Source organism: Anastrepha ludens, chromosome 4, assembly GCF_028408465.1.
Source record: "Anastrepha ludens isolate Willacy chromosome 4, idAnaLude1.1, whole genome shotgun sequence".
NCBI lineage: Eukaryota > Metazoa > Arthropoda > Insecta > Diptera > Tephritidae > Anastrepha > Anastrepha ludens.
Genome location: NC_071500.1, coordinates 100077137 through 100101475, shown reverse-complemented (window position 1 = coordinate 100101475; position 24339 = coordinate 100077137). Strand labels below are relative to the sequence as shown.

The 24339-nt window shown below is 35.4% G+C and overlaps 1 non-coding gene across 1 annotated transcript; it reads right to left on the bottom strand.

Moving 5' to 3' along the window:
• Window positions 1-23896: 23896 nt before the first annotated feature.
• LOC128862617 (U2 spliceosomal RNA) lies at window positions 23897-24094 on the bottom strand. Its single transcript, XR_008454516.1, has one exon. It is a non-coding gene; the product is annotated as a U2 spliceosomal RNA (small nuclear RNA).
• Between the last annotated feature and the right edge of the window lie 245 nt (window positions 24095-24339).

Below are 24339 nucleotides of genomic sequence, written 5' to 3'. Positions count from 1 at the left end.
TGCGCTGCCGCTCTTCGCATAACAGGAAATTAAGCAAAGGCGAGTTAAGTGAATCGAAGGCGAGAAACCATGAACTACGCGCTTAATTGGCAATTTGCTTCTGCTATGCAGCTATGAAGTGGGTAAAGTGCGCGGCGGGAGGCAGTGTTATGACAGCCGTTGTTTTGTTGTGGTTGCTAAGTGACAAGAAGGCAAAGTGAATGTACTTTTTTTTAAAACCAAGTGCAACAGCAGAAAACTAATGGAAATTGAAAACTGTAAAACACGCCAAGATCGGATATTGAAATGGTTAAAAGTGCTACTTAAGTAGGGTAGAGGGGGATGTAGAGTAACTGTAAATATAATTTTAAGTTCACTGAGGGCAGTGCAGTTGTACTAGCGAATTTTCGAAGCGCCAAAGGTTTTGCTTTTGGCTTTTTATCTTTTATTGTTTCGCTCTTTAAGTTGAATTTAGCTTTTATATCTTAATTGAACTTTCTTCCATATCTACCTTAAACTGGTAGGAGTGAATAGGAGCAGAGTTTTTGTCTTATGAGTCCTTGCGTCTTATTACTGTTAGAAGGATTGTATGAAAAAAGAAAAACGCGCACATCTTTTTCTTAGAAAGTAATTTTTAATTTTTCTATAATAAAAGTAGATAGATCTCAGCTTTCTCCATCAATATTGACAGTATTTCTTCATGATCGTCTATTAAAAATCTTTCTGCCCTGCTTCGCCTTCACTGCGTACTGCATCAGGCTTTTGAGGAAAGGAGCACCCAGTGACCTTAACCGTCTAGCTCCCAAACCCGCACTTTTACCGAGAAAGTTCTCAACAGTCTCAGCTTTTGCAATGGGGGTTAAATGGTAAGCATAGCTTTTCCGTGTGTGTACCGACCATCCAATGACCGGCAAATTCACCTAAATGTTTCAAAATTGAAAGGTGTGGAGTCCTCACCACTGTTTGAGTCCTCCGTCTATTGTACTGGGGTCAAAGGGTTTTCGAAGCAGCACATGCAGAAATGGAGTTCCATCTTTTCTGTGCATTCTTGAAAAATAGGTTGTGCAATTTCATTTTAACAACAGTCAAGGGAATGCTGATGGCTGGTTAGGAGGTCTCTTAGACCAATGCAGTCGACCCTTTCCTGGCAAGCTCATCAGCAGTTTTATTTTCCTCTAAGTTTGTATGTTCTGGAACCCAGAGCGGACAAATGTTACTTGCACACCCAGAAGATTTGATCTCCTTCTTGCAGGAGTTGTCTAAGCTACTTACTTTTGATCAATTTAAAAGAACAGCGAAATAAAGGTGGTGTGACGAGAGTTTACTTGCAGAATCACTTGGAAATTGTCGTCGACTCTCATCGCTGAATGCATTCAAATTTCCGTTACAACGGGGTCTGCATAATCGACAGCCGCGCTTAGAGAGTGAGTGTGCAGACGCATGACTTCTGCGGAAACTGTCTAGATGAAGAAAAGGGAGAGAGAAAATTTTGTCACTGTCCTGCTCTATCTAGACGAAGATTTACCCTAAAGTGGTAGACTACGCCTACGGCGGTCGCCGGTGGTTAGGTTAGGTTAGGTTAGGATAAATGGCTGTACAGGTGAGAGCACACTTAGACAAAGAATCGAATTCGCCCATTGTGATGCCATACAGAGGGGGAAGAAACAAAAAACCGAACAGAGGGGAAGAAGAAAGAAGCGGCTTTGTGACTATAATGGTAAATTAGATAATTCTTTAATGAGTCGAGGCATTTCAGCACTGTGGAAATCAGGAATCTTCAGAAAATTCTGATCAATTCACCCCTGTTTTAGGAAAAGTTGTTCGCTTTTAATACAGCTTGCCCCTTTTTTGAGAATAACTTATATACCGAGCTTCGTTGGGGTGTCTTCTTTTTATGCTTAAATTAAGAGCTGTATTTAGAAATTTTTACTATAGGTCTAAAGGAGGTACCTCTAGGGAGTGACCGATTTCCACACTTTTTGGATTTGTTTTTAACTAGCTTACTATCCTAGGACCATTCGGCTGCGCATCGTGTAGGCTAAATTTTTCAGACAATTGAAGTCACTGGGACTGCAGCAGCCATCAATTCATTTCAGCTGGCAATTTTACTTAACTCTCCAGCAAAATTGCCCATCAAAGGGAAAGAAGTAAAATTAAAAACCAACACCAAAACTTCTCTCTTATGCCACTCATTCCTCTCATTTTGCGCACTAACACAAAAGTAACTTTTTAATTGAACTCGCTCGTTCAAAGAGTTCGATGTCGATATGCAAAGAAAGGAATTAATGTAAAACAAATCCCATCGGAGCAAAACAGACATGCTTTATTACAACAAAAATTGATTTGCCAACAACAAACTGAATCACACATAAGCACATAGGTATGAGTTTGCATGTGTATATGTGCATGGCAATAACGTTTAATTGTGAATAGTAGCAGCCACAATTACAACATGTAACACTTCGGTAACGACCGGTAGCGGGCTGCCAATAACAAGAGAGCAGCACTAGGCAACAGCGCACAAAGGAAGGCATTTGAACTGGAAGAAACTGGGCATGAATGGAATCAAGTTCAGCTGAAGAGAGGCTGTGAGTGAGCTAAGGCAGCAGTCAGTTGGCAAAAGGGACACATGTCCGTTACGCCACCGAACCACTGGGCCGTTTTGCACTGTTGCACTGCGGCCACAGTGGTAGCTGATGCACCAGCTTCCTTTAATGCCAGGCAGCACTTCATTTGCTGCACAAACTGTTACGAGTATAATTTTTGATTTTTTTTTTGCATTGCTGAATCTTTCAGGCATTCTGTTGCTTGTGATACGTAAAAATTTTCAAAAAAAAAAAGCTTTGCATGCACATATTAAAATAAAATTAAGAAGGAATGCAATGAAAAATGATACCATAGGGTCTTTTAAGTGCAGTTATGTTTATCAAATTTACATTAAATGCAATAGCTGAAATGTTTTGTTTGTTTATTGTTCCAGGTGCTTGTAATAGGGGGTAGGTATAGAAGTTATGAACGATAAATTATATTTTCTAAATTCTGCACGCTTTCAGAGGTCGATCCTTTTGGTGAAATAGAAAAATTCTCGTTGATATTTCGTCATGATTGGGGATCAATCTTGGAAATTTTGCGCTTAGCGGTATTTTTCAAAGCTTTAATTGCTTACATTTTTTACGTTAGGGTCTTTTGATGACCCAAATTGCACATAACATCACCGTATTTCTAACTGATGGAATATATTTGAAAGGTCTTACTACTCAGTGCATCAATTGTTGAAATATATTGAATTAAATTAGTTTTATCACAATTTAGGTTTAGAAAATTGTTTATTGCAAGTGCTTACGCATATCATGTTCGGATCATTTTATGACCCCTATCATATTTGTAAAACGAATAGTAAATATATAATGTAATATCCCCTGTTGCAGAGTCATCGTCTGAAACACCTCTGAATGCTGGAATGCGTTTACAGTTATAATTTTTGTATTCAAAACAACGAAACCAAATACTTTCAGTTCTGTGCTAAATATTGTAGTGATCAGTTGCTATTGTAAATCTAAGGTTATAGACGATAGATTTTGATAAAACATGGAATCTAGACATACTGTAAGTATATATAATCTACATTTTTTTTTCTAAATTCATAATAGTATTTATACGGTAAAATTCCTTGTTGTATTTACTTGGCCATAATGTCAGCGTGGACAAATGACTGAGCATGACATTGGTGCATTCTTGAGTGACCTTGAAGACGATGTAAGTGATGATTGTGATGCTAATTTTGTACTTGAGGAAGACGAATGTTTATCTTCAGAACAATCCATTTCCAGTGACACAGAAGCCTTCATTTCATTGACCGTAACTAATAGCACAGAAGTTTTTGATAAAGATCGAATGATGATTCTTTGCAATGTCTAAGTAGTGCAGCAAGTGAAAATATTGTTCACGGAAAACCTGGAGTGACTTCTTATGTTATTCATCGTATTTCAAAAATTCGTGATACTTTTGATGCATGCCTTACAGAAGCTATGAAAAGGGATATAATTCACTACAGCAATTCGCAAGGAAGTGCTGTTTTCGAAAATTTTCAAGCTGTAGATGCTACTGAGTTCGATGCTTACCTGGGACTTTTTATACAGGGTTTTTCAGTAAGAGCGCTTCAACTTTTGAACTTTTTTGAATAAAACACAAACGGTTTGACTTTTTTAACTAATTTTTTTTTATTATCGAGTTTAAGCATGAAATTTGATTTCTTTTGCATGACCACCGCGTGCACGTTTTACGAAATCCAATCGTTGAACCCAATTTTCGACCACTCTTTTGCATAAATCGGCCGAAATTCCAGCAATTTCGCGTTCAATATTGGCTCTGAGCTCACAAATCGTCGCCGGCTTGTTACTGTAGACCAATGACTTCACATAACCCCAAAACGGGACGGCTTGTTAAATGGACCGTAAAATGGCCGTAATGCTCTTAAAGTAGCAGCAACAGAACGATTATTTTCATAAAAATTTGCACGATTTGCAATCTTTTGCTCAAGTCTGTAGCTTTCCATGATGAAATGTATACTAATGAAGTTTACAAATGACAAGCGAAAAATAAAAAATATTGCGTCTTTCGCCCTCCCTATCGGAAAAAAGTTGAAGCGCACCTATTGAATAACCCTATACTTATTGGTATTTATTTACAATATATTTTTCCTATTATAATTGTATAAGTTCTTTTAGGAGTCGACCGGTCATACGGTGAAAGTCTTAACTCCCTGTGGGACGAGTTTAATGGATGTCCGGTTTTGAGAGCGATCATGTCTTTGGAGCGATTTAGCAATATTTCTCGTGTACTAGCATTTGACGATAGGCAAAGAAGAAGATCAGAACAAAGAGGAGATACACTTGCTCCTATTCGCACATTTTATGAGCAATGGACTCGAAACTTGCAGCTGCTTTACGTTCCAAGTGCGAATTGACAAACAGCTTATTCCGTTCCGAGGTAGATGTCCTTTCAAAGTATACATTCCAAGTAAACCTGGGAAATATGGCAAGAAAGCGTGGATAACAGTGGATTCCGACACCGCATTTTGCTTATAGTTCCAAATATACTTGGGCAAAGTAGGAGACAATGCTGAAAGGAGTCAAGGCGAACGGGTTGTTCTAGACTTAGTGTCCTCATACCGTGGACGAAATGTGACTACCGATAATTTTTTAACCTTGCATTAGAACTGCTAAAGCAAAAAATTACTATTGTTGGCACAGTAAGGAACAACAAACGTTTTCTGCCGGTTCATGCAACATCACAAGAATTGCGTAAGCTTCCAATACATGCAAGTAAATTTTTTTTTTCATGAAAAAGAAACTATAGTTTTGTATGTGCCTAAAAAACACAGAATGATTTATTTGCTTAGCACGGTTCACCATAACAGCAACCTTTTGGAAGATCATTCAAAAAAAATTCCGGAAATAATTGAATACTACGAGTACAACTCGACAAAAGGTGGTGTCGACACATTGGACCAAATGTTTCGTACATATTCGTGCAAAAGGAAAACCAATCGGTGGCCAGTTGCCCTGTTTTCTAATTTATTAGATATTTCTGCTCTAAACGCTTTTATAATATGGACCCAAATATATCCTGAATGGCAAAAAAATAAATTGCACAAAAGGCGCCTATTTTTAGAGCAACTCGGTGAAGTTTTAGCTCAAGAACATATTAAGAGGCGTAGTCGGCTTCCTCGCGCAGAAGCCTCTGCATCATTGGTACGAAGAATTCGAGAAGAAGACAGTGCATCACCATCTACGAATTCGCCTTTTCCAAAACGAAAATGCGCTAGTGAACGGAAAAGGTGCAAATTTTGCCCGTCGAAAAAGGGAAAAAAGACCTTTACTGAGTGCATAACTTGCAAAAAACCTGTTTGTCCGTCACACCGACACACAACCACTCTAACGACGGCATATTGCATTGACAACAAGCCTTAAACATATTTTTGAACTGTACAAATTTGAATTTTCTCAATAAACAAATGTGGGGTCAAAATAAGACCCGAACATAACATAGTAGCAGGGTTAAGAAACCGTACTTCTGACATGGCTCCCCAGATTGCTGGAAAAATCATACAATTATTGCTTCCGCAATTTCATGAAATTGATATGAAAAGTCATATATACACCCAGTCGCGATCGCTTAAAATCCAACTCAAATTGGTAGTTGCGTAGTAAAAATTTTAGGCCTTAGTAGGCGATACAGATCTTCAATGCACGTTATATAGTTTGAGTATAGCATGAAAGAATTCAAATCATGTGTAAAAAAAATATCAAACCCTAATTTTCATTCTGAAGGTATTATACTTTTTCTTACGGTAGCCACCCTTTTTCCCCGAATCTTATTTTACGAAATCCTTTTTCCCGACAACCGGTTTCCTGACAGATACAATATTTTTCCCGAATCTAATTCCCCGACAATCTTTTTCCCGACAAAGGTTTTTCCCCAGTTTCGACATGGGACCAGTATAAGTCTGCATGAGATCGACACCACAAGACAAATAACGCAAGTGAAGGATGGCACAATCGTTTTCGTCTACTTATGGGAAAGCATTATCCAGACTTATATTCAGCTTTAAAAGAATTCCAAAAAGAAGGCGGATGTCGAAATTATGATAGCTGAACTTAGTTTGGGGCAATCTGGATGAATGTGGTAGAAGTCTATAATAGTTTGCGGTCCATTGTTTTACAATATGAAGAATACAAAAATTCTGGCACTGTTTCCTCATATCTAATGTTTTTGGCCCACGATATTTCTTTTTGATGGACTCCATTTTAATACTACGATTTACATATATTAATAAAATTCCTTTGACTATTTACATATTATTATTTTTTAACTGTCGGGACTTGTATTTTCGAGAAAAAAGTTGTCAGGAAATAGGATTCGGGAAAAGAGACGGAAATCTTTTCTTACAGTTGCAGTATTTTCAATTGCAGTATTAGCCAATTGAACGGCCGAAACGAAGTCATCGAACTCGAGTCTTTTGCATTCCGTGCAATGTCGAATGATTACAAAAGATACTTTTCACAGATCCACCATTTTCGTAGTGAATTTTAATTACTTTTATATGCTTTTAGCTGGGATGGCTGAGCTCCTTTTACAATTTGTATAGTTTGCTTTTTAATTTTTTCCTCAAATAAAGGGGCCTGCAGTTTTCAGCCATTTCCAAAGGGCAGATGGATTCTGATGAGGAACTTTTTTATAGCAGAAATTCCTTTGAAGGTTTGCCTTTGCCTGCCGAATGGCAAACTCATTCGACTGCGGTGGCTAGGCTTAATTCAGCAAATCATGAAAAGTTGGTACACGATCACTGTACCTGCAAAGCAACGCACATGATCTTGGTGCGCGGGTTTTGAAAGATGCACCAGAAGCTATGAAATTCACAGAAATTTGGGTGGTAAACAGAAACTTTCCGCCCCTGGTATAGTTCAGATCGGATTACGCATAACATTTCTTTTTTTGTAATTTAAAAGGGAAGTCACTCTGACGAAAATTTGCTGACAGCAGTGAAACAAACTATTTTGAAAGGAATTTTAGAAAACATTTTTGTCAGTGGCAAAAGCCATATTATATATATTTACGATGTGGAAAATGAGTTTCACGTGAGGAACATGAAAATGATAAAAATATATATATTAAGTGTCGTAGGCAACAAGCTATATTTCCTTACAGTACGAGGGGTGCCTTTTATATGTCGGGATTAGAGAACAAAAATAAATTGTAATCATCGAAAATCACTTTATTGTTTTTCAAAATATTCTCCATGAAGATCTATACACTTTTGCATGCGCTTGAACCAATTGTCGAAGCACTTTTGCCACTCTCAATGAGTCACCTCCAAAACATGCATTCTAAATGCCGCAACCGCTTCTTCAGGTGTCGAAAAACGTTGACCTCTCAGCTTGTTTTTTACGTACGGGAATAAAAAGAAGTCATTCGGTGCCAAGTCAGGACTATACGGCGGATGACCCATTAATTCGATGTTTTGGGTGCTCAAAAATGCAGTTGTTTGAGCCGATGTGTGAGAGCTCGCATTGTCCTGGTGAAGAGTGATCCGTCTTTGGCGATTGATTTTCCTAATTTCTTGGAAGACAACTGGCAAACAAATGGTTGTGTACCACTCAGAATTTACTGTTCTGCGTTGTTCTAGTGGTACGGTTGCGACATGTACAGTTTTTCCGAAAAAACAGGCGACAACTTTTGTTGGATTTGGCTCATCTTGAAACACCTATACAGTCGACTGCTGTTTACTTTCGGGCTCATACACGTAAATCCATGATTCATCACCTGTCACGATGTCATAGACGTGTTTCGAAGCCCCGCGATCGTATTTTTTGAGCATTTCCTTCGACCAATCGACACGAGCCTTTTTTGAGCAATTGATAAATTGTGTGGGATCCAAAGCGAACAAATTTTTTTGACAGTCAAATGTTTATGCAATATTAAATGTATGCTTGTCCCACTAATGCCTAAGATTGTCTCAATCTCACGATAGGTCGCACGACGATCTTGTAATATCAGTTCGCGCACAGCATCAATGGTTTTCGGAAAAACAACTGATTTTGCACGACCTTCACGAAATTCGTCTTGGAGTGAACTACGACCACGATTAAATTCACCATACCATCGATAAACACTGGTCCTTGCAAAAAAATGAATTAAGTTCATCCATGCAATGTTGCTGAGTTAATCCACGTCGAAAGTTGTAAAAAATAATCGCACGAAAATGTTCACGATTTAATTCCATTTTTGGGTACGTAAAAGCCAAAAAGTGTCAAACTTTGCGATACAGCTGTCAGTTGCCATATTGCAACACCAGGGTTGTTAAATCCCGACATATAAAAGGCACCCCTCGTAGTAATATGTTTAATTGAACGGGCGGCACAAAGTCTTCCGATTGACTCTTTTACTTCGAATGCTGAATGATTACGGGGGAAAGTTTTCACAGATCCACTATTTCCATGGGGAATTTTAATTGTTTTTAAAAGCTTTGCGACCAACATATTTTTCTAGATGTTTGCTTGGCGAGCTAATCCTCCACATTATGGTGCTTGTGTTGTTCTACAAATGGAGAGACTTGCAGTTTTTTACCGCTTCCGAGTAGCAGACGGTTTTTATGAAGAGCTGGTGCATGGCAGCAATACTTTTCGAATGACAATGACAATTCGACTGCGGCGACGGAACTTAGTGTACAAAATTATAGATATTTTATTCAACGCCTTTCGAAAGTGCAGTCATCGAACTTCTTCCAAGATCGAATACTGCTTAAAAAATGAAACTCTAACTTTAAACACCCCATAGAAAAGTTAACGCAAAATTCCAACTTGATTTTACCAAGCTCCTTCTCTGCTTTTTGTTTTTACTTCTTTGTTGTTACACTTTCTTTACTCTTACTATAACCTTTTTGTTTCTTTCATTTTGTGAGCGTTCGTTTGAGTGCAATTTTCCATTTTTACTCGTTTATATCAAAGGTTCCGGAATGTGCGTCCTTGCATCATCAGGAGACTGACGAAGTCATGTGAGATAAATAAATATAATACAACTACATACAAATGTACTATATACATATACAAACATATACTTATATGCAGATGCATATGTGAATTTACACTTGCATAGCATCCCTGTGTGAAAGCTTTAACTGATAGAAGAGATATCTAATAGGGACAGCAACAGTTCGTTGAACAGTGAGCTGAAACATTCATTTCATTTTTACAATTCTTTTTTTTAATTTATTTTCTTGTTTTTCGGCAAAATTTTTTTGGTGCAATATTTTCTTCAATAATAGAGGGTGGTTAAATTTCAAGGGCCGATATTGAATGTAAACCACACCTAAACCTCAAGCTTTTTCTGCATTTTATTCGACATTTTTTAATTTCAGACTAACTCAATTTTAATTGTGGAAAGATACGTAATCGAGCAACGCGTTAAAGTTATTCAGGCTTATTCTGAAAACGGGCGCTCAAATCAAAATGTATATCGCGCACTTCGGGACTCAGTGATGAGGCACATTTTCACCTCAGTGAATTTGCCAATAAGCAGAATTGCCGCATTTGGGCGAATGATAATCCAAGAGTGGTTGCCAAAAAACCAATGCACCCACAAAGAGTAACTGTTTGGTGCGGTTTATGGGCCTGCGGCATCATTGGGCCGTATTTTTTCCAAAATTAGGCCCATCAGACAGTTACTGTGAATAGTGTTCGCTATCCTGAGATGATAACGAACTTTCCATGGCCCGAATTGGAGGATATGGATGTGGACGATATGTGGTTTCAACAAGACGGTGCCACTTGTCCCACAGCTAACGAAACAATTGCTCTTTTGCGCGAAAAATTTGATGACCGAATAACCGAATAATCTCACGTCGCGGCGATGTCAATTGGCCGCCAAGATCATGTGATTTGACACCGTTGGACTTCTTTCTTTGGGGTTATTTGAAAGAAAAGGTGTACATCGATCAGCCAACAACAGTTCAAGAGCTAAAGAATGAGATAATTCGGCACATTAACGGCATAGAACCTCAATTATGCCTCCGCGTCATCGAATATTTGGACCATCGGATGGAGGTCGGGCGGCCATTTGGCCGATTGTTTGTTCCATAAGTAATTGAGCTGTACCAATATTGTTACAATAAAGAGAAATGATAATAATTTATTAAAAAAATGTATTTTAGTCAAAATCAACACCGGCTCTTAAAACTTAACCGCCCTTTAGTTTGGAGAACAAAATCAAGAACATATTTCGTTAATATAAAATAAAATTTAGTTTTTTGTCAGAAAAAAATATCAATTTATCAACTAAATTGCAAATTAGTAAAAAAAGAAAAATTTTGTGAATATTTTTGCTTTGGTGGTAAACAAAACCTTCAATTCATCAACGATTTATTAGAACTAACCACAACAGTCAAGCCAAAAATCCTCACTTTTAATTATTGTAATATTAGGAGTAGTGCAAAAATATTGAATAAAGATGTCATTTTTAAATCAAGTATGAAAAGGGAGTACCGAATTTTTTTTATTCTTCCAAAGAGAAAACCGTATTCAACTCGCCTGTTTCATTTATGTAAAAAATAAAATAACGAAATATTCCTTATTTGGTATTCATTGGAGGCGCCGCGTTGCGAGTGCAGTGGATTTACCTGCAGGGCTTAAATAACATAACGACATAAACACTTTCTTACCAGTACATGTGTAGCTCCTCTTATGTGCTTCCGCTTCCTTACGTAAGAGTCACTTTTGCATTTTTCTCTCTCTGTTTATCTGTGTTTTAGCACAAAACAAGCGGAAGGATGTGTCGGTTTTCGACATCATTGCTCACACGGTCACAATCATGTAGAAAAAATGTTAAACAAAAACAAAAACGGGGAAAAAATTAAACAAAAAAAGCTAATGCCGAAGTTTAGTATTTATTTTAAAAGAGAACGACGTCAGTGAATTATAAAAAAACAAAAAAAAAAGGGAAAGTGGTTAGAAGTGCAGTATCTAACTGGTGAGTAGGTCGACATTTGATTAAGCTAAGGATGACACTTTGAATTTTCATGAAGAGAAGTATTTTAATAAAATGTCGTTGGAGGGCCTTTTTCACACTTTTTATAAATGTTATCAATACTTGTTGTTCTTTGCGAAATCTTTCCTCACTTACAGATGGCTTAAAGGTATTTGCAGTAATTAAAGGCACTTGGAATGTTATTAACTTTCAGAAGATGGTTTTGACTTATGCTGCTTGAAGTCGCAACTTTCTTTGAATTTGAGCAAGAGAGTTTTCACAAAGATTTTCAGCATTGTGCCTTCAAGTTACAGTTTCTTAAATAGTATCCCAAAGCGCGTTAGCAAAATTAGGGACAGGTTCTCTTTACTAGGCATATCAGCTATGTAAAATCGAGGTCCTACTACTAGAGTTTTTAAGGAGTAATGCCCCTGAAAACACAGGACACCTGTTGTAAGCCCCCCTACCCTTGAGGGAATCACACTGTGAATTGGGGAAGAGGCAAGTTACCTGGGACTAGTATTAGATAGGAAGTTCTCGGGGAAACAAACGATTAATGATAGAGTAAAAGAAGCAGTCACAGCATTCTTTATATGTGAAGGAACTGTAGGGGCGGAATAGGACCTAACCCCAAAAATAGTGCACTGACTATATACAGCAGTCGTAAGACCTATCATGACATACGGTGTTTTAGTTTGGTGGCCAACACTTGAGAAAAGAACAACATTAATGTGCTTAGAAAGTATTCAAAAGGGTGCTAGTCTCTCGCGGGGCACTAAAGACTACGCCCACAGCAGCGATGAACGTCATGCTGCACTTATTACCGATTGAGGACTACAGCAAACAGCTGGCGGCGAAATCGGCACTTAGGTTAAGAGAATCTTCTAACTTAGCCACTAACAGAAGGGGCCATGCAAGAATACTAGACGAATACCCCTTCCTACATCAAACGACAGACTTTTGTAGCTCAGTAGAGTTGCATTTAAACACATCCTTTACCACAACTTTCCCAACGAAAGAAGATTGGAACAATGGCGTAATGGACAATAGCAGCAGAATCGACATCTATACTGATGGTTCCAAGCCAAAAGATCAAGTAGGCGGAAGCCTTCATTCTGAGGGATCACTGCAATGTATTTCAAGCTGAAATTCTGGCTATCGGGGAAGGCCTGCTAGCCCTAAATAAAAGTGTCCTCACCACAAGAGATATAAACATATCTTCGGATAGCCAATCGGCTCTGAAAGCTTTAAAATCGCCTAACACATATTAACTCGAAGGCGTTTAATATTAACTCGACGTAAAACGTTTTGACAGAACTACCACAGTTCTTTGTAATAAACCTACTCTGGGTGCCGGGTCATAGAGACATAGAAAGCAACTGCGAAGCAGATGAACCAGCGAGATTGGGTACCACATTACCCATCTAACCTGATAAAGCGAGCATAGATAAAGATAAATAATAGTTAAATACACCATCAAACCTGCCAAAGTGCTATGGACATAGTCCCTGACCTGTGCAACAAGTAGGGTGACGTGACGAGAATGGAACTTGGGCCGCACAAACCGACTATTGAAACTGAACAGGAAGAACATGAGACATCTTCTCGCGATCCTAACAGGGCATTGCCTGATTGGCAGGCATGCCAAGGGTGCTTCCAGTCTCCCTATAACGACTATTGCAGAAGCTGTAACGACATTGAAGAGGAAGAGACTATAGAGCACTTGCTATGCGGGTGAATGGCTCTGGATAGAAGAAGGTTCAATATTTTAGGAAAAAGTTCCCTGAGTAACTTGGCAGAAGTAGCCAATATAAAAATACCAAGCCTTGTTAGATATATTAAAGCCACAGGTTGGTTAAATGAGGACGATGCAGAGGGAGGAGATGGACAACCGTGGTGGTATCACAATGTGACTACAGCAGGCCTAGGTGTGTCAACCGACAACCACTATACCTACCAAACTAATACCTTTGAATCTTTCATCTGTATACCAATAGATTTTTCAACATTGAATGAATCTGAAAATCAATACAAAATTTTGAAACATTTTGTCAGTGGCAGTGAAAATTTTTTTCAAAAATTAAAATTTCTTTTTAAATTAAAATTTACTTTATCTAAAAAATTAAAAAAATAAAACTACCAAAATGTTATACACAACCAAAAATATTTTAATTTAAAAACCCTATGCAAGACTTTTCAACATTGAATAAACCTCAAAACTAATAAATTTTTTTCAAAATTTTTTTCAGTTGACTTTTTTTAAAACCGCAATTTATGCGAAAATATAAAACAAAAACTTATAAAAATGTTACAGCCCGAAGGTAATTCATTTTAAAAAACGCAACACAAAGCTTTTCAACATGAAATAAATCTCAAAAAATTAATAAACTTTTTTCAATTTTCTTTTCTAGTGGAAGAAGTTTTTAAACTTCCTTTCTAAAGCATATTTTATCCTAAAAATTACACAAAAAAAATATATAAGAATGTTGAAAGGCGTATATACCTTCTGCTCAAATATGAACAAGACGTTATCAATAAATCGAAAAAAAAACAGTCAGCATAACCTTAATTTTTGAGCGACTTTGGCGCGGTTTTTTGGGTTTATGTACGGCCCTCTTTGAACGATTTGTACCACTGGAAAACACGTGCACGCGATAGAGCAGAGTCCCCATAGGTTGTCTGCAACATTTTTAAGGTGTCTGAAGCCGCAATTTTGTTGGAATAACAAAATTTCAAACAAATTCTTTGTTCAACTTGAATTTCCATCGTTGAATTCGAAGAACACACTCGACCATGACTTGTTTACAGTAGCACAGAAAACAAACTATGTGATATATGACGCTGAAATTTGCTATGTAAGCTTATAACAGTCTTACCAAAAAACAAAAAATTAATTTTTGCCATATGTCATCCGCGGACCGTTTTATTGATAACGTCTCGTTCATATTTGAGTAGAAGGTATTTCACAATAACCAGCTCTATACAAGATTTTTGAACATTAAATAAATCCCAAAATTACTAAATTTTTTTCAAAATATATTTTTCAGTTATTTTTTCCTAAAGCATGTTTTATGCAAAAATTAAGAAAATGGATAAAAATGTTATAAAGAACCGAAGATATTTTAATTTAAAAAACTCTATTGAAGACTTTTCAACATTGAATAAATATTAAAATTAATACATTTCCTTTCGTATACTTTTTTTTAAACCACATTTTATCTAAGAAAATTTAAAAAAAAATTTAAAACATGTTAAAACTCAACTAAGTTTCTCTTAAGACCCTCAATACAAGTCTTTTCCACATTGAATAATCCTTAAAATATCTCAAAATTTATGTTTTAAACATTTTTTTAGTTTATTTCTTTCTTTTTAAAAAGTATTCTTTATCCAAAAGATAAAAAATATAAATATAAAAAAATGTTGTAAACAACCGAAGATATTTTAATTTCAAAAACTCTATTGAAGACTTTTCAACATTAAATAAAAATTAAAATTAATACATTTCCTTTAGTATAATTTTTTTTTAACCACATTTTATCCAAAAAAAATTTAAAAAATGTTAAAACGCAACTAAGTTTCTCTTAAAACCCTCAATGAAAGTCTTTTCCACACTGAAAAATCCTTAAAATATCTCAAAATTTATAAATTTTTTAAACATTTTTTTAGTTTACTTCTTTCTTTTTAAAAAATATCCTTTATCCAAAAAATAAAAAATATAAATATACAAAATTGTTCTTAACAACCGAAGATATTTTAGTTTAAAAAACACTATTTCAGAATTTTAGCTTTCATATTGAATAGGTCTCAGAGTTTTTTTCAGTTAGGTTAGGTTATGGTGGTAGTCGGTCTGCACGACCAACTCACTTAGACCTTACAGGTCCGTTGTGATACCACTGTGCTACACGGGAACCTCATTTATCTTACTTCGTGGAACCATTTTGTGCCTCTTATGAAAGGTAGTATTGATGCCAACCCCACGCCAGACAGTTCTGTAAGAGAATTTAAAAAAGTATTTATCTAGACAACCTGCTTTGATTTTATCTAGGGCTGGACAATTGCAAAGGAAGTGCTTCACTGTGCCTTCCTCTTTCCCATCTCTGCAACTTCTGCAATATTCATGGGAGAAAACTCCTGTTCTCGAGGAATGCCTGCCAAATAGCCAGTAACCTGTTAAACAAGCCACGACCTTCGAGATATTGTCTTTTCTTCGTTTGTTCTTTTCTTGTTTATTTGCGGCCATAGTAGCCTAGCTTGTAAACACGTATCTTCATTTCTCCATGACCTATTTATTGGCCTCTTGGATAATTAGTTTACTCGTGGCCTTGGGTATTCCAATGGTGCTTCTATCATTGAACAGTAGAAGAGCAGTACCTTTTCTGTCTAGCTCATCAGCTTTACAGTTTCCCTCAATATCTTTATGTCCCGGAACCCAAATAAGGCTGCCCTTGAATACATCACTAATATCATTTAGAGCTGCCCGGCATTCCTGTGCAACCTTCGATCTTTATAAAGCCGCATTCATTGATTTGATGACCGCCTGGCTATCCGAGAATACATAATACATTTATAGTCGTTTTTGTTAAGGCGTGCGTATTTAGATATGCTTTTTTTCAGTTAACTTCTTACTACACTCTAGCCTACTATACTCTACCCAAAGGAAAATTTACGACAATGTCCAAAATACTTAGATCAATTGGTGTGGAACCGCGCATTTAAAAAAAAAAAAGTTATATAATATACGTTCAAGGTTGCGCAAAATTAAACATCCAATTTGGTTTTTGAATAAATTTAAATAAAAAAAAAATATTTTAAATGATGGCAATCTTTATTTTGAGCTTCACACACTCTCTTGCTTGTTAGTTTGTATACTTCACAAGTTGGTTCACAAGCGTCAAATATGATTGACGTATGACACCACATGCAAAAATCAAATTTTCCGAGAGATCGATTAATTTTGCATAACCAAAGACAAAAATGAAAGAGAAAGTATTAGGGAAGGAGGCTTAAAAATTTAAATTGAACAGAAATATGGGTACACCAGTCAGCTCATAAGAATAAGTCAAATGTTAGCCACAAAAATGATGATGTCATATACTCCCCTACCAGGTACAAGGCTCCGAATCGGAGTAAACCAGGATTCAAACAATTTTCTTAATAGCGTAAAGAAGGCGGAAATTATTTTGTTACATTTGGGTGTCAAGTTCTTGTGTGGCATCAGAGGCATAATGAGGCTTCAGACGCACTCTGTATTTGCGAAAGTGGTTAAATTTCCAAGCTTCGTGAAGCAAGCTTGAGTGTGAAAGAGCTTCAGCGGAGCTCTATACAAGTACAAGATGGCGCATGTGTATTGTTAAAAGCTACCTACTAGGCAAATTAGATTAAGCTCCAAATATTCACTGTGGATTTATCTATGCCTGTCTCAGTAGCATTGCATTCTAGGCCTTCCAAGGGTCTAGCACTTTTTCAAAATTTTCTCCAGAGTAGTTGAAACACTATAAGAGTTTCATAAAATACGCAAACCGTTGGTTAAGAGTCGTAAAATTTGTCAGATTCGTATAAAAAAGAAAAACTGTAGCTATTTATTTACAATATATTTAGATGATGGATGACTACCGCCAGGTCATTCGGTAGACAACGCTAAATTAATTAGCTAGGGCCTCCTATAATAAAAAGCATAATGAATCTCCATGGAATTTTTTGAATTAAAGAAATTCTAATTCGCAGCGTTGTATTATATAAATACATACAGACACATAAGTTTTTACGAGTAAATGCACAAGAACTTCGCTGACCACCGAAATATCGAGTAGCACCAAAACCCGTAAAATCTTACCCTATCCAAAAGCCAGCAGCAGAAAATTGCTGGGAAAATTCCAAGAGCCAGAAAATGCCTTAAATGGTGGTCATATATAAAATAAATTAAACCAACATCAAATAAATAGGAATAATAAAAATGTAAATTAAAATGAAAATACAAATAAAATGGATATAATAAAGAAAAATAAAAATAGATAAAAATGAAACTATAATCCGCTGAATGAAAGGAAACAAGTTGAGTTTTGTTAAATTTTCCTCCTCACACACACATTCTCACATACCTAAACACATACAATAACACAAGAGCATATTATGCTTCCGACTGGTTGAAGTGAATGTCAAAGCGAAAATTGGTGCATAAATAATACAGAAAAATTAACTACTCATGCGATCCCCTAGTGAGCGACTCTGCACAATCGTAAATGCATATGTGTATGTATGTTAAGGCGTATGGCGTGAAAGGAGAACCAGCAGAGCACCAAACAAAATTTAATGGTCACTGCCAAATGCAAAAATGCCCGCTGGAAAACAAAGATATGTTACCTAACTGCCTTGGAAAGTATGGAGTGATTTCAGATTGGTCTTAGAAAGAACAATTGGGACCCTAATATTGCAGCAGCAGCGCCATCTTACGTTAGGTTCTTACTTCTTGAATGAACTCTAGTTATTTTACAAAGAAAATAAACACTGGATTTTTTATATTTTGCATAAAGTAAGATCATGGTTGGTTGAGTGGGTCTGTAGCCTAGTACAAGGTGGGTGCATAGAGTGACACTTTTTTCAAAGTCTATTCATATGAAAGTCTAATGCAATGCCTGTAGAATGCACGCCATATATACTTTTATTTATCATTTTATAAACCTTCTGAGAGACACAGTAGCCTACTCGGCAAATGAAATGATAAAAAAAAGAGTAGCTTGTTGCATACTTACAAGCACGAATGAAATTAGGTGAAAGTCACTTAAGCCTCCTTACTCCCCTAGGTCGATTAGTCGTCTAGTGGCTCTTGCGTATTGCTCTAGTGGACCAGCTCGAAAGATCGTGATTTAGTTTAGCAGACATTCTGTGCATTTAGCATTGAAAGTCGGAGAAAATTGTAAGGTGATTCTGCTGGTAAGCTCGCCACACCCTCTTTTGTTCACTATTTTTAAGAAAATTATTAAAAATAAGTCGCTGTATTTTTCTAAGGATATATCCATCTCGTTATCTAAATTTTCATGTACTCGTTTTACCATTCGCAATTCACAGAGAGAACGTAGGTTCGAATCTCGGTGAAACACCAAGATAAAGAGAACGTTTTTTCAGGCACCCTTCGGCAGCAAATCTCCGAGTGTATTTCTGCCATGAGAAAGCTCCTCATAAAAATATCTGCCGTTCGGAGTCGGCTTAAAACTGTAGGTCCCTCCATTTGTGGAACATCACACACACAAATAGTAGGAGGAGCTCGGCCAAATTACATATATATATATATATATGTTGCGCTGGTAAAAAAAGTATCTTAGATACATGAGACGAGGAGCTAAAATCAGTACTATTAGAGTTGGAAACAATCCCCCGTAACATAGGGTATGAACTTAAATCAAAAAACAACTGAGACCATGTGCCTCCCATCACGTGAATATTTAGTAAACATAAATTCTTTTCCATGTAAGTAACAAATAACTTGAATTTGATCTGTACCAAACCTGATTTTTCGAAATATGTACTTATGTCGATCCGATAACCACCTGCCTTTTTTTGCCTTTTAAGCGTCAAATTGGACCTTAAATATAATTTTTAGAAACATTTTGGTATCAGCTCCACCTGGAAAGGTGAAATGGTTGAAGTGCCGGTCTGGCACTCTACCTGGAAAGTACTATTTATAGTTCATAAAAAGTTGACTGCTTAAACATCAAACTATTTTTTGTATCTATCAGCGAAAGTCTAGTCAAATGCTACCCATCTCCTCCGGTGGTTAACGGTCTCGGTTAGATTAGGCTACGTTGGTGGTGAGTATATCAGCCATAAACATGTAAAGGGGCCAGTTCAGTCATCCATTTTGCACTCAGGTTCCCCCTCTGATTCCCCAATGTGATGAAACCACTCCATCTCTCGGTTAAACGATGAAATACTATGCACGAAAAACTTTTGCAATAATATTATATTTGTTTTTTTTACTAAAGTACTAATTTATCTTTTTTTTTAATTTTTCCGAAAACTATTTTTTTTTGCTAATTATTAAAAACAAAAATTTGTTCAGTTTGGTTGTACTATCTAAAAAAAAAATTTGTTTGCGAAATTTTTTATTTAAAAAAATTTAAAATTATAAGAAAAACAAAAATTATAAAAAAATTGTATCATCAAAAATAAAACAACCATTTTTGTAGATTTTTTAAAAAATTAAATTTTGAAAACATTTTTTAAACATATTTTATCATAAAAAATAAAAAAAACTATTTTGTAAATTTTTAAATTTTATAAAAGTAAAAAATTATAAATACAAATTTTTTAAGATATTTCTTTATAAAATAAGAACAATAATTTTATAAACTAATTTAAAAGAAACGAAGCTATTACACTTAAAAAAACTATTGCAAAAGCTGTTTTTTTTTTTGTTTGCTTAACATAGTAAGTTAGTAATTTTTGTTGAAAAGTTTTCGGAAAACTATTTTTTTATTATCAAACAACAAAAAAGTTTTCCATTTACTTCTACCATCTTAAAAAATATATTTTTTCGAAATTTTTTATTTAAAACAAATTGAAAATTATAAAATAAAAATTAAACAAAATTTTTTATCATAAAAAATAAAACAATTATTTTTGTGGATTTCCTAAAAAATTAAGTTTTAAAAACATTTTTTTAAACATATTAACATAAGTTTTTAAATGTTATAATAATATAATTTCAAAACAACTTTTTTTTTTGCTTAACGTAAGTTAGTATCTCTTTGTTCAAAATTTTTTCCGAAAACTATTTTTTTCTTGGTAATTATTAAAAAACAACAATTTTTTTTCAGTTTACTTCAAATTTTACTCAAGCCTACAAGTAAACCAATTTTTAGAAAAATTTACGAGAATGTCCCAACTTCATGGATCAACTACAACGAAGCTCATCTTGGTTCTACTGGGTTATTTAAGAGAATTTAGAGTATGTTTATATATTCACACACACATTTACACATAAAAGCGTTAGCTGAAAAGTGTCGCAAGGGATTTGAAACTCATCAGCGCTGATGACCAAGCAGAATGGAGAGTAGCTAACAGAGCGCTCAATACTCGTAAATGAAGCTGATGGTCAAGTACGTTATTGTTATGCTTTCATGCATATGCATATGTGTACATATATACGGCATATCGCATAATGAGCACCAATACATACATACATGATATGCTTGCCCATATAAAAGATAATAAAGGAGATAGCTTCCAAATATATAAAAGACCAGCAGATAAAGTTAATTGAAAGGAAATCACGCCGGGCAACACTAACACTAACATATAAGTATGTATGTATATGTATAAGGAGTAAAAGGAAAATAGAAAGCCACATATTACTTGTACTTGCACATGCATACATAAACACTGCATAAGACAATTTTACAAACAAAATATAACATCAGGTCATAACCAAGTGGCATGAAAGGGCAAAGCTTTATAAGCACCGCCGCACTGCTTCATGCATATGTATGTATTAACGGAGGAAAATTGTTTGGGGAAATGAATCTGGAAGTGGAACTTGATAATTATAGCAACACCAAATATGTTAATGAAGCATTGGTCAATGTGTAGTAAACGAAGGATGCTTGCTCTGTTTTTATTGTATGTACATAAAAAGTGACCACCACAGGCAGCAGCGCCAATCAACTCGACCATCTACTAGCGAGAATTTCTTCACTGAAGAAACCCATTGTTCTCCGTGATAGCTTTGCAACAAATTTAAATTGAATTAAAAGCATTAAGATTAATTTTTAGGTAGAGATAATGCACGCTTCTGAATATGCGGTTACAAAGGATGGCCCTGAGGGCACTACTTTTAATGTTTAAAATTGAGTTTTATTAAAGGGAAAGAAAGAGGTGTTCGCATGCTACTTCACATTAATTAAAAATTTTCTCAGAAATCCGCTTAAAACACTCTGCGATAAATTCTGGCCAAAAAACGTTGTCCAGGTGGAAAGCTCCAGCATAGCAAACAATTTCCTCATTAAGTTTTGTGAGTTCAGCTCGTACAATGGATATTTGTATAAGTAAATGCATATTTCTGTGGTCATAGTTATTAGTTGGTAACTAAATATATGTACATGCGCTTATTAGGGTAGATCAAATCACTCTTACAAATAAAGGATGGTTAAGTTTCACGGGCCGGTATTAATTTTGAATAAAATAAAATTTTTTTAGGAAATTGTTATCATTTTTCTTTATTATGATAATACTGGTATGACTCAAATACGTAGAAAACAAAATCCGATGTTCCAAATTTTCGATGACGCTGAGGCATATTTGAGGTTCTATGTCGTTAATGTGCCGGAATATCTAATCCTTTAGCTCTTGAATTTTTGCTGGCTTAACGACGTACACCTTCTCTTTCAAAGAAAAAAGTCCAACACGTTGACGTTTAGGTGTGGTTCACATTCAACATCGGCCCTTGAAATTTAACCACCCTTTATAATCGACTTTGTATCGACGGCCAAAGTGTTCTACTGGCAATTCCGAATAAAGAAGTCTATGAAAGCATAGCACAAATAGCCCATACATTTTAATTTTAGGTAATACATCCAATAAATATTTTTTTGGACTTTCGGAAGAAAATGGTTAAGGTGATTCAAGGATTTTTTTGTTTTTCAAAAATGTCGATGTTTTTTTTAATAATTAATTGTCGGTTGTTTTCTCGAAAATCTAAAAAATATTTCTTAAGGCTGCCATTGTTAATTTTGAAAAAAAGCTTTGATCAGGCACCAGATTATCTATTAGTGACATTTATTGCTCTTCTCCGATTGATTTTAGATGAATCTCCAAGGACTTGTGATGATCACCACAAGGGACTTCCGGTTAGCGGGCTCGGAATAAATAACGATAACTTTTATAATTATTATTTTTTTTTTTTAATTTTGCTAAAGTCAAGTCGAAACACGATTTATTAATGCTAGATTTTTATTTTTGTAAAAGCAGCTGACTAGAAAAAAAAAATTATTGAAAATCATCATTTTTTCGGACCTCTGACAACCGCTAAGCTCTTAATTATTTAAGAATTTTTTTATGCTTACTTTGTTGAAACCCCTTCTCTATTGATTATTTTTAAAGAATAAAACATATTACTATTTATGGAACCATTTATTAAATTAAATGAGAATTAAGTTAAATAATTTTTTTTATTATTAAACAAAATAAATAAAAAAAATACCAGTCTAACGGTTAGACGCGATAGAAGTGAAACCTTCCGTAAAACAAACTGAGAGAGAATGAGACGAAAGCAGGATTAGGAGCGGGATAATTATAGGTTCATTATAATATTGCTCTAAAGTTCGTATTTTATTTTCTTCATTTTATTATTATTCATCCTCAATGTTTTCAATTTCAACAAATGATACGAGTGGCTTATGATAGCTAAAATATGATACAAATGCTTTGGTTTCGATGTTGTCAACATATCTTTGAAATACCGCGTCAATTGTTGTTCTTGATCGTGTTGTCGATTCAGTTCGATTGTTACACATTTTTTAATTGTATGTTGTATTGAGTGCTATTAAGAGCGTCGTAACGCGTATAATAAATAAATATAACCACACTTTGATCTTAGCTATAAGGCCGAGAAGCGATAACCATACACAACCAACAAACTACCTTGTCATTACATTTTCTAATAAACCTTTTGAGAATTACACGCTCACAAAAATTAATGTACGAAATATTTATACCGATTCACTTAAACTGACTTTCAGTATCTAAACCAAAAATAGAAAAGCCAACAAGCAACGGCGAGCTGTTTGATTTCATGTTCGTGCCTGTGTATGTGCATTTGTGCGTTCATATCGCCTGACTACCAGCCTTGGCTGAGCACAGTAAGAAAATGTATTCGAGCGTATATATGTATGTATGTACGTTAGTGTGTTTGTAAGATTGTGCTCTGCGCTCAGCTTTGTGTCGATTTTACTTTGCGCTGCGCAGGTTGGGGTATTCTTGCAGAATGTGAAGATGATTCACACACTGTCGATCGACTGGGTACAGTTGTCACAAGTGATGATATGTATAATTTTTATATGAAAAATCAAGGCGAATCTATTGAAGGTGGTACCAATAACACAGCTGATTTGTTATTTTTTTTTCTTCCGCCGTGTACATTTGGATGTCAACATAAAATTGAATTACGAAACGTTTTACTTAGCTTAGTGTATGAATTCACCTTGGAAAAAATTAAATTTTCTTCTATAATAAATTTTAATAAAAAAAAACTGTTTTCAATAAATAATCAGAAATGTCCTACAAAGCAAGTTTCAAAAAAAAAAAAAAAATTCCATTTTCGTCTACTTGTATTCATATAAAAATTTATGTCTCTTCCCACCAAAGCTAAATGTATTAGTATATTTCTTCTTGTATTTATTCAAAAATTTGGGCCGAAATCCCGGCGGTACTGCAATACCGGGCCAACCCGTGGCAGAGGTGGAGCAAGCGCCTAAAACACTCCGCCCATTTCCAACAATCAGTTTAACATTTGTTGTCCTCCGATGGAGGATCTATCAGATGTTAAGCTGATAAAAACAGATACCACACTTTGATCTTAGCCATAAGGCCGAGAAGCGATAACCATACACAACCAACAAACTACCTTGTCAATACATTTTCTAATAAACCTTTTGAGAATTACACGCTCACAAAAATTAATGTACGAAATATTTAAACCTATTCACTTAAACTGACTTTCAGTATCTTCTTTCAATAAATAATCAGAAATGTCCTACAATGCAAATTTATAAAAAAAAATTTTTTTCTTGTGATTCGAACCAAGAATTTTGGATCGGAAGCTCACATTGCTAGCCGCTCGGCTAT